This window comes from Ambystoma mexicanum, chromosome 10 (assembly GCF_040938575.1).
Source record: "Ambystoma mexicanum isolate Mex_15411 chromosome 10, UKY_AmexF1_1, whole genome shotgun sequence".
In the NCBI taxonomy this organism is placed as follows: Eukaryota; Metazoa; Chordata; class Amphibia; order Caudata; family Ambystomatidae; genus Ambystoma; species Ambystoma mexicanum.
In genome coordinates this window covers 1,472,877,519-1,472,890,811 of record NC_090932.1, presented here as the reverse complement: position 1 = coordinate 1,472,890,811, position 13,293 = coordinate 1,472,877,519, and positions in this window count along the sequence as shown.

The window sequence follows — 13,293 nt, the reverse complement described above, 5'->3', positions numbered from 1 at the left end:
GCTGGCTGCTCCATAATTGGTGAGGCTTGCCGTGGGTCAGCTCCTCCATAATTGGTGAGGATTGCTGCGGGTCGGTGCCCCCTCATCCATTGTGGACGAGTCACCACTGGGACACCCTTAATAAATCTATGCACAGGGACAGTGTGGCTATATATGAAATGTTGTTGACTTAGAAGTCATGTATATGAACTGCACTGTTGGTAATGCAGTGACTTTGATCATATTAAGGGATCCATAGACACGCTCTGTTGTAGGCCGGTGTGGCCTCGGACCAAAAACATACAATACACAAAGGGTGGTAGTGTAACTGCCTACCTTCAGAACAGGCGGCCCCTTTTATTCAGGGCTTCATGTCACGTGGCAGGACGCACGGGTGGACGATATTGTATCCCTTACCAACATTATAACAAACATAATACAAACATAAGTTACGGAATTAACAGTATGATAGAAAAAGACTTCATTCAAACCCTTATTATTAGTCATTTTTTACGAGAAAGTCATCCAACCGGGCCTATGATCTCTTTACGGATATCTCCTCACCTGGCATCTATCTTCTTTCTCACATCTCACCTTCTGATCTACTTGACCTGTATTATCCTCGGTTACAACCTCTGGAAAGGGAAATTCCTCACCTCTGCTGTCGTGGGCATCAGGCTCGTCATCAGCCTCACTCCTGCTGATCACTTTTGCAGACCTTGCATCACCTTCTTAAACCATTGGGTTACCTTTTCATCTACCTTCCGAGCTGGGACCATAGAGCCCTTCTTCCTAGCGATTGTCCACAGGGCCATTTCATGAAGCAGATACAACTTATGAGTGATCTTCCTTATCCGCAGCAATGTGGTATTCCCACTTGGACCGGGGAAGGCACCAGATGCCTGCGCCCGGATTCCCGGTCATTGTTCTCTTGCTGCTTCTTTGTTACTCCACTCACATCCAGCTTTCCCACTACTTGGGACCAATATTCTGGAACCGTTGACTCAACCTTGTGCTGGGGAAATACCTGTGGATGTGTGAGGCGTCTTCCTATATGCCATCATAAAAGTAGGCAGTGCCTTCTTGAGAGATATGCCTTCTTCAATCGCAATCCTGAACATCTTGTTGAGCGTGCGCATAAACCACTCCACATCACCACTGGCCTGAGGCCAACATGGTGTAATGCGCTCATGTTCCACATCCAGAAATTCCTTAAACAATGTTCCCTGGAACGGTAGACAATTGTCCATCCTCCCCGACCGTGGCAGTGCATGTGCCGCAAAGATGTCCTCAATGACAGGAATCAATACCTCTGCCAATGACAAGCTAAAATGCCCTTGGGCCAGGCACGCTATACAAATATATAAAATATAAATCACACCAACTGATACTTTGAAAACTCATCGAGGACCACCAGGAAATGACTATTCTGTAGAATGGTTTGAAGTCCATACTCAGGGCCTGCCATGGTTCCTCGACTCTTCCAGGTGTCTTTATAGGTGGAGGTTTATGAAGGCTCAGCCTGGCACCATTTGCATTGCGTGATTATCAAATCTATACGGGCCTCCAGATCAGGGAAACAATCCTTCTCCCAGAAGCTCCATGGTAACCTGTGTGTGCCTTTTCCAGAAAATCCAGAGTCTGGGTGGAGGAATTACTATCCTTGTGTCCATAGCATCAGCCCTTCAGCTCCCACAGAGAGTTCAGCTTTCACTCCCCAGAGCCCATTCATAAACGCCATGTTGTCCGGCATGCTTTGGCACGCATAATCCAGCAGCGTCCTCCACGTAGTTGGTCTACTGCCAGCTGCATCGCTCTATGCCTGCCTGTTACCGCTGTGTTCCCCTAAGTGACACTGAGTTAGGCACAGGGGCCATGGTAACCATGTTAACTCAGTCTCCAATAACTGGACATCCTCTTTCAGATCCATAACCAGCCGGTGCCTCGAAAGGTAATGAGCAGGATTTGATGCCCAGCCTCAAAATATAGCATTACTCCATTATCCTACAGTTGCTGCATCCACCTCTCCAATCTCAGTTGTGGGCGCAGGGTGGAGCCATGCAGTATAGGCAACAATGGTCTGTGGTCCGTGACTGATGACACCCAAATCCTGCTAAACATCAATGGCAACTATTCCCAAGATTCCCCCATGAATAATCAAGCATACGGCATCCTACAGAACTGGATGGCTAACCATCACCTTTGCCTCAACAATGACAAAACTGAGATACTCATTGTTGTCTCACCTCACAGCGTGAAGAACCTTCAGCCTGAATATGCCTCCCTCAACATTGATGGCAACACTATTCCAGTTTTGAACCACATAAAAACCCTTGGGGGTCTACCTAGATGATGAACATAACATTTATTTATTTCATTTGGTTATATGCCCAAACCCTAGGGTATCACGGCGTAGTTTACAAGATTACTTAGAAACTTAGTATTTACATATTCTCAGCTTGGCATACATACAGTGTTGTGTACGGTTACAAAGTGATGAAGGATTTCGAATTGCAAGTCTAATAATTACAGTCAACAGTTGAACGGGTACAATGTTACAATTTTACAATCAAGTATTTATAGTCGCAGCTGGGGGCGTGGCTTGGAAGCCATGTGAAAAGACGTGCCTGTACGGGGGCTCCCGCTGATCCGTACATTATCCGACTGATACCGCGCAAGGACCGCTGCGATTTGGCGTAGATTGTGATGACTGTGTACATGAAGTTCGGCTGCACGCGAGGATACATTTTTACACGGGTTCGCATTGCGTACGTGTACGTGGGAGCCGAGTGAAGCGCTGGTGGCGAGACCTCGACGGACGACAAAATGGCCGCCGCCGTTTGACGAGGGGACAAAGGAGCGGTGGACCGGGACCACAGCATACGTGCGCCCTCTCTGCGTTACGAAGGGGGCAGCGCGACCCGGCCCATCTGGGGGGAGCGCCGGACAACAGCGGTGCCTGAGATTGTTGGGCGAGCTGGGACTCTCAAACTGAGTTGTGGGGTATGGGCATAGTGCCTCCCTGCCTTGGACCTGGGCCAGAAGGACGCTCCTGACTGGAAATATGTCGAACAAGCTTCTGAGAGCGAAGAATAAACAGCCCACGCTCGACGAATACGCCAAGACGCCGCCCGGCCCGGAAGGAGCCAGGAGCAAGGATAAGGCTCAGACCAAGGAGATGGCCGCCGGTGGTGCGAACCAGGAGGTCCTCGCTGCGATCGCGGACCTGAAGGCGACGTGGGAGACTAAGCTCCAACTTGCTGTGGCCGAATTGAAAACTGCGATGGAACTACAGGTTGGGGCGGTGCAGGAGGACGTGAACCTTCTGAGGCAGGATGTGCGAGCCCTGGCTGAGCGCACGGAAACTTTGGAAAAGGAGATGGGCCCTACTGTGGCGGACTGCACCGCACATAAGCGTGATATCCATGCCCTGGTGCAGCATGTGGGCAACTTGGAAAGTAGGGCTGAAGAGGCGGAAGGGCGTGCTCGGAGAAACAACGTTCGCATCGTGGGCCTGCCAGAGGGGGATGAAGGCCAGAATCCCACGGAGTTTATTGAGAACTTGCTGCTGCAGGAGATCACTGGGGGAGCCCTGTCGCAGGGGTTTGCGGTGGAGAGGGCGCACAGGGCCTTGGTCAGGAGACCACCGCCGGGGTGCCCGCCTAGGCCTGTGATCACCAAGATCCTCAATTATCGGGATCGGGAAAGGATCCTCGAACACTTTCGTAAGGGGGGCACCATACGGCGAGGAGAGGCGACCATTACTGCATACCCCGATTACACCTTGCAAGTGCAGCGCAGTCGCATGAACTTTGGGGCGGTTAAGAGGCGATTGCGGGCAGCCGGGTACAAGTATATGTTGCTATACCCGGCCAGACTGAAGGTTTTCTCCAAGACTAAGATGCTGTTCTTTGACACTGCGGAGGAGGCCATGGAGTGGCTCGATGCACAAAACTGTCCTCAGGAGCCAGACGAGCGGACGGCGGATGGAACGGGAAGAGATAAGTGACGCTGCGGGCCCGGTTGGGCTATAAACATTGGGACTGGAATATAGTCTTTGTGACTTTGTTATGGAAGTGTATGCGCTGGGAGGTGGAACATGGTCCGTGTGCGCGGATACGGATGCGAGGGAGAGGAGCCTCCAGGGGCTGTTCTTTGTACCCCAGTTTGAGTTTAGGTTAGTCACTGTGTGTGGGGTGACACCCTGTCGGGTTCTCTACTTGGGTTCCAGAGAGAACCGAACACGGGGATGCCTGAGATCCAGGGATGGAGCTGGGCAGTTGTTTGGGTTAGGGGGGTGGGGTGTGTTAGTTTTTATATGAGCCTGGGAGAGAAACTGGAAATGGGGGTCCTTGAGGTGGGGGGGGAGGCGAGCAGGCCTGGGAGGGAGGAGGGAGCTACTGATAAATTATGGGGGACCTTAGGATACTAACGTGGAACGTTAGAGGGCTGAACAGCTACCTTAAGCGTAACAAGGTCATGTTGTACCTAAAAAGGCAAAAGATAGATGTCGCCTTGTTACAGGAGACACATCTGACAAGGGATAAATTGGAACTGGTGGGGAGGAAGTGGAGAGGGACAGTAGTTGGATCTACATATTCGGCCTATGCTAGAGGTGTGCTGGTGTGGGTTGCACCACATGTCCCGTTTAAGCTACTTGGGGAGGTTGTGGAGTCTGATGGGAGGCTGGTCATGGTAAAGGGGCTTGTGGAAAATAAAGTAGTGTGTATTATAAATACTTATGCTCCCAACCAGGACACGGCGACATACTTTAGGACGCTGATCACTAGACTTGGTGAAGGGATGGGGGGTCCGGTGATTTGGGGTGGGGACTTTAATTGTGTGCTAAACCCCAGGGCGGACAGGTCGGATGACAGGGTGGTCAAGCCCAGCCCGGCGGCTAGGGTACTGCAAACGCTGCTGGTAGACCTTGGCCTGGCAGACGTGTGGAGGACGAGACACCCTGGCGTGAGGCAATATTCGCATTATTCGGCCCCGCACCAGCTACACACAAGGCTGGATTACTTTTTCGCGACTCCGGACGTTGTCGCGGAGTGTGACCAGATAGACTACAGGGCGAGAGTCCTTTCGGACCACTCGCCCCTGGTCATGCGATGGCAGATTTGTCCCCCACGTGCGCGAATTCCAACATGGCGCCTTAGGGCGGAAGCGCTCAAGGATCCAGTCTTCAGGGAGGACATGAGGGAGGAGATAGTTGCTTACTTTGAGGCGAATACAGGTAGTGTCAAGTCGGCTGGTACTTTGCGGGAGGCCTTTAAGGTTGTAATGAGGGGGGTTGCCATTGCGAAGTCCAAGGGATTAATGGGTGGAGTCCTGGCTGATCTGCGTAGGGCCGAGATTGAGTTGGAGAAAGAGCTGGGGGAGGGTGGGAGTGATACGGAGGCGGTCACTAATCTGCAGCAGAGGTGCGCAGAACACTGGGACAGGCTCTGCAATCTGAACTACAGGAAGTACATTGAGAGGTTGCATGCGGGGGGGGACAAGACGGGCAGGCTTCTTGCTTGGCTGTATAAGAGCGAGACCCCGAGATCCCCGATCCGATCAGTTATCACTGAAAAGGGCGTGGAAGAGGACACCCAGGAAGGGGTGAATGGGGCATTCGCGGAATATTATCAAGCATTATATGAGGATCGAGAAGGGGGAAGCCGGGAGGAGATAGAGGTAGTACTTGAAGACATAGGCCTGCCCAGGATAAGTGACGAAGAGCGAGAGGAGATGGATGCTCCGATCACTCTGGAGGAGCTGCAGGAGATTGTGCGGCAGCTACCCACTTGCAAGGCCCCAGGAGCGGATGGGTTCCCCAGTGAATTTTATAAAGCGTATGGAGAGGAGGTGCTCCCGCCCATGCTGGAGATGCTTAATAAAGCGTTCGAGGTGGGGCGGCTGCCGGAATCGCTCAGGGAGGCGATTATAGTACCGCTCCCCAAACCCAATAAACCGGGACATGATTGTGGCTCCTACCGGCCCCTGTCGATGCTGAACCAGGACAGCAAGATCCTAACAGCTGTCCTGGCGGCCAGAATGCGGAGGGTGATAGGCAAGCTGATCCATCCTGACCAGACGGGCTATTTCCCGAATCGGAATATTAGACGCCTTCACAGGGTGGTTGAATGGGGGGGCAATGAGGACAGCGAAATGGCGATAGTGGCGTTGGACGCGGTTAAAGCGTTCGACTCTGTTCGATGGCCGTGGCTGCTAGCGGCTTTGGGACGGTTTGGACTGAGACCAGGCTACAGGTGGTGGGCCGAGCTAATATATAGTGCGCCTCTGGCTAGGGTCCGAACGGGCGCAGTGGTGTCGGATAGATGGCAGTTGGGCAGAGGCACTAGGCAGGGGTGTCCTTGGTCCCCAATGTTGTACATACTGGCCCTCGAACCCTTAGCAATTTACCTCCGGCAGCAGTATGACCCGGTGGGCATAGAGGCGGGAGGGGAGTGCCATCTTATATCCCTGTATGCAGACGACAAGCTGTTATACCTGAAACATCCGGAAGAGAATTTGCAGTATATCTTGGAGGTATTGGAGAGGTACGCCTGGTTGTCCGGCATAGCGGTCAACCCTCAGAAATCCGCACTATTCCCGCTGGGCAGTTATGTGGGGATACCGGTGGAGAGGTTGCCAGTGCTGCGGATCCCGTGGGCGACGAGCTCCTTCCGGTACCTGGGCATTGACGTGTATCACACGACCGAGGAAGAACATAGGCATAATACCGAACTAGCTGTAGGAAAGATTGAGAAGTGCATGAGGTTCTGGGAAAGATTGCCTTTAGCGATGATGGGTCGGGGAGCTATGCTTAAAATGGTGGTGCTGCCCAGGCTCCTGCATTACTTTAATAACATCCCGTATATGATACCTAGGAAGTTTTTTACTAGGTTACATAGTGTATGTAGGAATTTCCTATGGCATGGCACGCGCAACAGGGTCGCATTGTGGAAATTGCAGAACTCTTATGAGAAAGGTGGCGTGAAGCTGCTGAACTTTGAGGCCTATTATATGGCGGCGCAATTGCAATATGTGGCCAGGTGGCTCTCGGATGAAGAGACCTCCGAACACAGGCTGCTAGGGAAAGACTGTTCCCCCTTCTATCTGCGGGAGGTGATCTGGGTGACCGGTTCATGGATGAGGGAGCGTCCTAAGATGCTAGCCCTTGGCAGGAACATATGGCGGCGGGCCTGTCGGATGATGGGTGACCCCTTGCCGTGTATGCCGCAGTTACCTCTGGTCGCCCTGGCGAAGGAAGACGGGCAGCTGAGAGCTATTCTCCGGACATACTGGGAGTCAGTGGGATTGATCACTATGGGCGACATCTGGCAGGATGGGACCCTGATGGAGTTCGATGAACTGGAGGCAGGGTCGGGGCTACACAGGGGTCAATATGTGACATATCATAGGGTGGTCCGGGAGGTCCGGAGCACATGGCCCGAAACTACTTTGGCCGATGAACCGGATGCCACGCTGGAAATAATGTATGACGCATCAGAGGGTGGGCACGGGGTCTCTAGGTTGTATGATATGTTGATGACAAAGGTTGGGAAGGATTTGGGGCACCTGAGACTGGAATGGGAAGCGGAGATGGGGGCCTCGATGGCGGATGGGATGTGGGAGCGCGCCCTGGGGTACCACAAAAAGGTATCGAGGAACGGCAGGTTTAAGCAGATACAGCTCTATATTACGCACAGGGCATATATGACCCCCCTTAGAATTTCCAAATTTCAGGATAATGGGAGCCAGGCGTGCCCCAAGTGTAACGAAGAGAATGCGGACATGATACACATGTTCTGGGCGTGCCCAGTGATTGCAACCTACTGGGGTGAAGTGGCGCGGAGGCTGGCAGGGAGGGGTATCACACTTAAGGTGGATTCGGCTTGGGCCTGTCTGCTGGGAGGGTATCCCAGGGCGCGTAAGCTTCGACATGTTGAGAAACTTAAAGATCTGGCCTATGTGCTTGCCAAACGTAGGATAGCCATGGGGTGGAAGAAATGTCATAAGCCGCGAGTGGAGGTCTGGTGGCGCGATCTCCAAAAATGGGCTGATGCCGAAACGGCAGCGTGGCAGGATGGCAGTATGGCAGGGGGGGAGGAAGAAACAGGCTCTCTCACGGCTTGGAAGTTACTGTTAGCTGAGCTGTTTGGTATGGGGTCGGCCTCGGCTCGACTTGAGAGCGATGAGGCCCCACCGCATGGAATGGACACTGATGGCGGACACTCTACAGGCTCATAGGGGGGAGGGATGGGGATTGCAGCGCCTTATTTTTTGTTTGTTTGGTTTTTGTTGTTGAGGTGTTTTATTTATGTTTTGTTGTAATGTTGTTTGGTTGAGATAAAATAAAAACATATTTTAAAAATAAAAAAAATAAAAGTATTTATAGTCGCAGTTGAGTGTTGTAATGGTGGTCTCGTGGTTATTTAGAATTTATTAAAGAGCCAGGTTTTGAGGATTTTCTTACATTTTTGGAGGGAGGGCTCGTTACAGATATTGGCTGGTAGGGAGTTCCAAATCCTGGGGGCTGCTACTGGGAAACTGGAGTTACCTGTTCTTGCATTCTTGAAACAGGAGATGCATAGGTGCGTGTCTGAGTTAGATGTCAGTGTTCTGGTTGTGGTTTTGCGTGTTAGACATTGATTGAGGTAGCTGGGTGCAATGCCAGATACACATTTATGTGGTATGGTGAGGGTTTTATGTAGTATCCTAGCTTGAATGGGAAGCCAATGGGCCTCTCTCCTATAGTGTGAGATATGCTCTCTCTTTTTTATGCCCAACGCTGCTCTGAGTGCTTTGTTCTGGAGTAGTTGCATTTTGTTTATGTTTTTTTTGGGTCCCTAGAAGGAGAATGTTACAGTAGTCTATTTTAGCCAGGATGAGGGCTCTGGCAATTGTGATGCAGTTTTGGGGCGTGTGGAAGGGTCTACTTAGGGCTATGAGTTTGGCTGTGTATGCTGTAGACGAGGAGAGTGTGCTATGTGTTTGCACGTGGTGAGGCTGGAATCCAAATAAACCCCTAGGGTTTTTACTTGGTTGGAGATGTTGATTGGGGTGCCATCAATGATTATGGCAGAATATGGCGGGTGAAGTTTACTTAGTCTATCTGGGGATCCTACTATCAAGATCTCTGTTTTTTCTCCATTGAGGAAGACTGTAAGTCGCCATACAATTCTGGACGATGGAGTACATTTTGTTGATAGCAATGGTATCTTGCTCGAGGTTGCCTGAGATGGGAATGAGTATTTGTGTATTGTCAGCGAAGTTAGTGTATATTACTCCCATAGCATCTAGTGCTGCAAATAGTAATTTTGTGTAAGCGTTATAGAGTGTCGGGGACAGACAGCATCCTTAGGGGACTCGCAGTGGGACTGTTATTGGGTCTGCTGCTACATTGCCCATCGCTACTCTGGATGTGCGGTCTGCAAGAAATTATTTGATCCAGGCGGTAGCGTCCTTTGAGAATAGAAAGTTATTCGCTAACGTCAGACAGAGTTTATTATGGTCTACTAACTCGAAGGCTGTGGATAAATCAAGTAAAAGTAGAATACAAAGTTTCCCTGAGTCCCTAATAGCGTCCATTTGGTTTTTTAGATCCAGTAGAGCTGTCTCTGTACTGTGTCTCGTCGGAAGCCTGATTGTCTTTCCCCTAGCAGCTTTCCCCTAGCAGCTGTTTATTTTCGAGATGGGTTCGGACTTCAGTATATGCAATTTTATCTATGATTTTGAGCAGAAAGGGGACTGTGGTGATGGGCCTATAATTAGTGGGGGTAGTGGTGCTAATGATTGTTTCTTAAGGAGTGGGGTGACCCAGGCTTCTTTGATGTTGGCTGGTATGCTGCTAGTGTTAAATGAGGCATGGACGAAATTGGTGATGATGGGCGCAAGTATGGGGGCACATTCCTTGACTAGTTTGGCGGGGAAACTGTCTCCCTTACAATTAGAAGGTTTGAGAGAGGCTATGGTTTTGAGCACCTGGTCTGTGTTCACTGGCAGGAAATGGAACTCTGGGATGCTAGTAGTGGTGTGAGTCGAAGCTAACATAGTTGGCTCGGTAGTGGGTGTTAAAAAGTTTTCTGTGCATCGCTGTTTTATTTTGAAGTGTGTTTATCTTAGAGGCTAGTATGTCCTGGATGGTGGTACACCATTCCTTGTTCAATTTAGCTAGGCTAGGAGGGAGATGGGGGTTTCTAGTTCTGTAATGATGGAGAATAGCTCTTTGCTGTTTGAGGAGGCATTTGTGATGCGTGAGTTGGCTTTCTGGGTAAATACTTACAATTTGTAGGCTATGGAAATTAACTGAAGTTCTTTTTTGGACTCGCTGGTGGGATTTTTCCTGAAGAGGTGTTCTAGCGCCCTTTCTTTCCTTCTAAGTTCGATGAGGTCATCGTTGAACCATGAGTTACTGTGTTTTAGCTTTGGGAGTTTAGGTCTGAGAGGAGCTATTTCACCTATAGCTGATTTAAGACACGTATGGTAGTGTAGAGCGATGTTGTCTGGGTTGGTGTCCACTAGGCAGACCTTCCAGGATTTTGCGGCATGAAATGGCAAATTTTGTGGCACAAATCTTTATTTATTGCTGGATTTTTGCGGAACATTTTTTATTAACTGGAGGGTCCAAGATTGCCACATTCTGTCATGATCTCTGCTTCCAAAAGGTCAGGGTTTTCCCAACTCCCTTGGAAGCAGATCCATAACCCAGGTTCCGAGTGCCAACCAGTCCCAATTGGGACCTTTTGGACCCAGTCCTGGCGCCAGTGGCACCAGGCTCATAAATATGCCCAGTCCCAGGGCTGGAAGCGCCGGGCTCATAATGCTTGGGTGGACTTACCTGCAGCAGACCATGCTGCTTACTTGCCTGCCAGTTGAGCCTCTGATCCTCTTCTGTTTGGAACTACTTTTCCTGTTGGGTGGGGCAGGAGCCACTCCCTAGATTCAGAACACTGGAACTCTTCTGGAAAGCAGGAACTCTTTTCTTACCTAGGCGTGGCTGTGGAAGGAGACACCTAAGCACTACAGGAGGCTATTTAAACCACACCCGATGGATGAATCTTGCTTTGCGTTATTCTGCATCCTCTGCAGCAGAACGCTCATCGTGTCTTCTGCATCTGATCCTGGGCCTAAGGAAAAAGGCTTACCATCCTGAATCCAGTCTTCAGCAACACCTATAAAGACAAGAAAGAACAGGTTAGCATTACGGGCTTCAGTGACAGCTCTTCACTTACCTGGTCCATCGGCTGTCACCAACGCCTCGCACTGCATTCCGGCATCTGAAAGACAAAAGCTTACCAACTCTTCGCACACTCCGGAGGCCTTCGGCGCTGCATCCCGCATCTGAAAGACAAAACAAGGTGCGTTTAAAGACATTGGGGAACTTTAATACTCACGTGCCATTACTCCTTTCCACATCTAACCCAGTGGGTATTCCGGCACCCTGCAGCCGCTCCGAACTTCTACCTGCAAAATAAAAAGACAGTTAGAGCGCATCGTGAAGCAGGCAACAAGCGCTTACTTACGTGCTTCCAGGCGCTTCTATTCATCACACGGGCTCCATCTTCAACTCACTTCAGCCCGTCATCCGCCATCGCCGGAACCCTGCAAAACAAGAAACATCATTACTAAAGACTTTAAAGACATTAGAATTACTCGAAACTTACCGTTCGTGCAGTAAACGACGGACAGCAGTCCTCTGAAGTCAAGAGGCCTGCTCCCCTTATCCAGTGAAGAAACTGGTTACAGCACCCTGCCCCGAGGCAGATGGAGAGCACGGCGTTCACTTACCTAAGGTGAGAGCGTTAACCTTTGGGGTTCTACAGGAGAAGAGAAAGGGAAGAAGAGAGAGACATTCAATAACCCAGTTCCTTAATCCCATATTTTCTATCTGCAGACATCTTACCCTTCAAGTCAGACATACAGTGCACAGAGGTCCAGCCCAAAGAGCCAGCCGTGTGTTACACATCACCTTTGAAGATACGGTATACGCCCAGTCAAGACCGGCGCCTCTACGGGAATCAGGTGAGCGTTACACATTGCATGAAAGAGGCAGAGTACAAGGCTAAAAGAGAGCCATGGTAGCATTATTATGTATCTTTTGGATTAATTTAATAGGAGGAGTCCCAGATGTCTCTGGCTTGGCAGAACAGTGTTTGATTTGGCTACATTTTTGGTATAATGTGCATGCCTATTTAATAGTATTAACTAAATTGATCATCATCAGTTGTAATGCTGAAAATATTCCCCTCTATGTTCTCCAATCCCCCACACACCTCTCACCAACACACATCACACATCTCACCCACTCCCCATCACAACTTGCATTCCTGAACCTCTGTCATACAAATACTCATGTGCTATGTCACTGTCAAGTCACAATTTGCACTCCCCAGCCCCTGCCACACTCCCAACTCACACCTTAAACTCAATTCCTCCCGCAATATACAATCCTTCATTCTTTTGTGCTGCTTCTGCATCTTGCATCCTTTCTCCCATTCTATCATACTCTTCCCTCAACCTTTTTCCCAATCTGCAGCTCACCATCTCTTTCTGGCTAACCGCTTCCTCTCCGCTTTCTGGCTCACTGATCACACGCTCCCTCTACTTTCTGTACCTCCGCTCGCTCTCAGAATTCTGGCCCTCTGCATCACTGCTTCCTCTGCTCTCCTGTGCAACGCTTCCTCCTCTGACCCACTGCTCTCCCTCTGCTTTCTTGCCTATCACTTCAAATCTCACCCATCACTCTCTCCCTCTCCCTCCTTTCCCTCTCATAGTGTGACCATTTTTTTTAAAATGTAGATTTTGACCCAGATCCTCACAAAATGGGGCATATAAAAATAGAGCCCAGGATATGCTATTTTTAGACAACCCATTTTTGGAAATGAGCAGATCACCTTATTCTCAAAGGTGACCGACACATTTCCACTGGCTTGAGCTGTAGTGCAAATTTTGCACTGGCCAACTGCCTTGAATAGGGTTCTGGGATGTTTGACCGAAGTGTAATTATTTGCAGCGGAATTGACCATAGTCAATTTTGCCGCAATTTGATTGGCACTTCAGACAAACAACCCAAAATGTACCTTTCACCACCACCCCACCCCCTCCCCCAACTGCTTGGTCGCTGCCACTTCCCCTGCAACCCTGCAGTGTCAGATCCGTCTCTCTAACGCGGGTCGGATCCGACTCTGCATGGTCCCTTTTTAGTCATGTTCTTTTTTTTCCGTCCCCTACCTCCAATTTTGAGAACGCGGGGGACACCTGTGCAATCTCCAAGCCTAAAAATACTGTACATGGGGAGCGGGTGACACCCCCGCAACACAT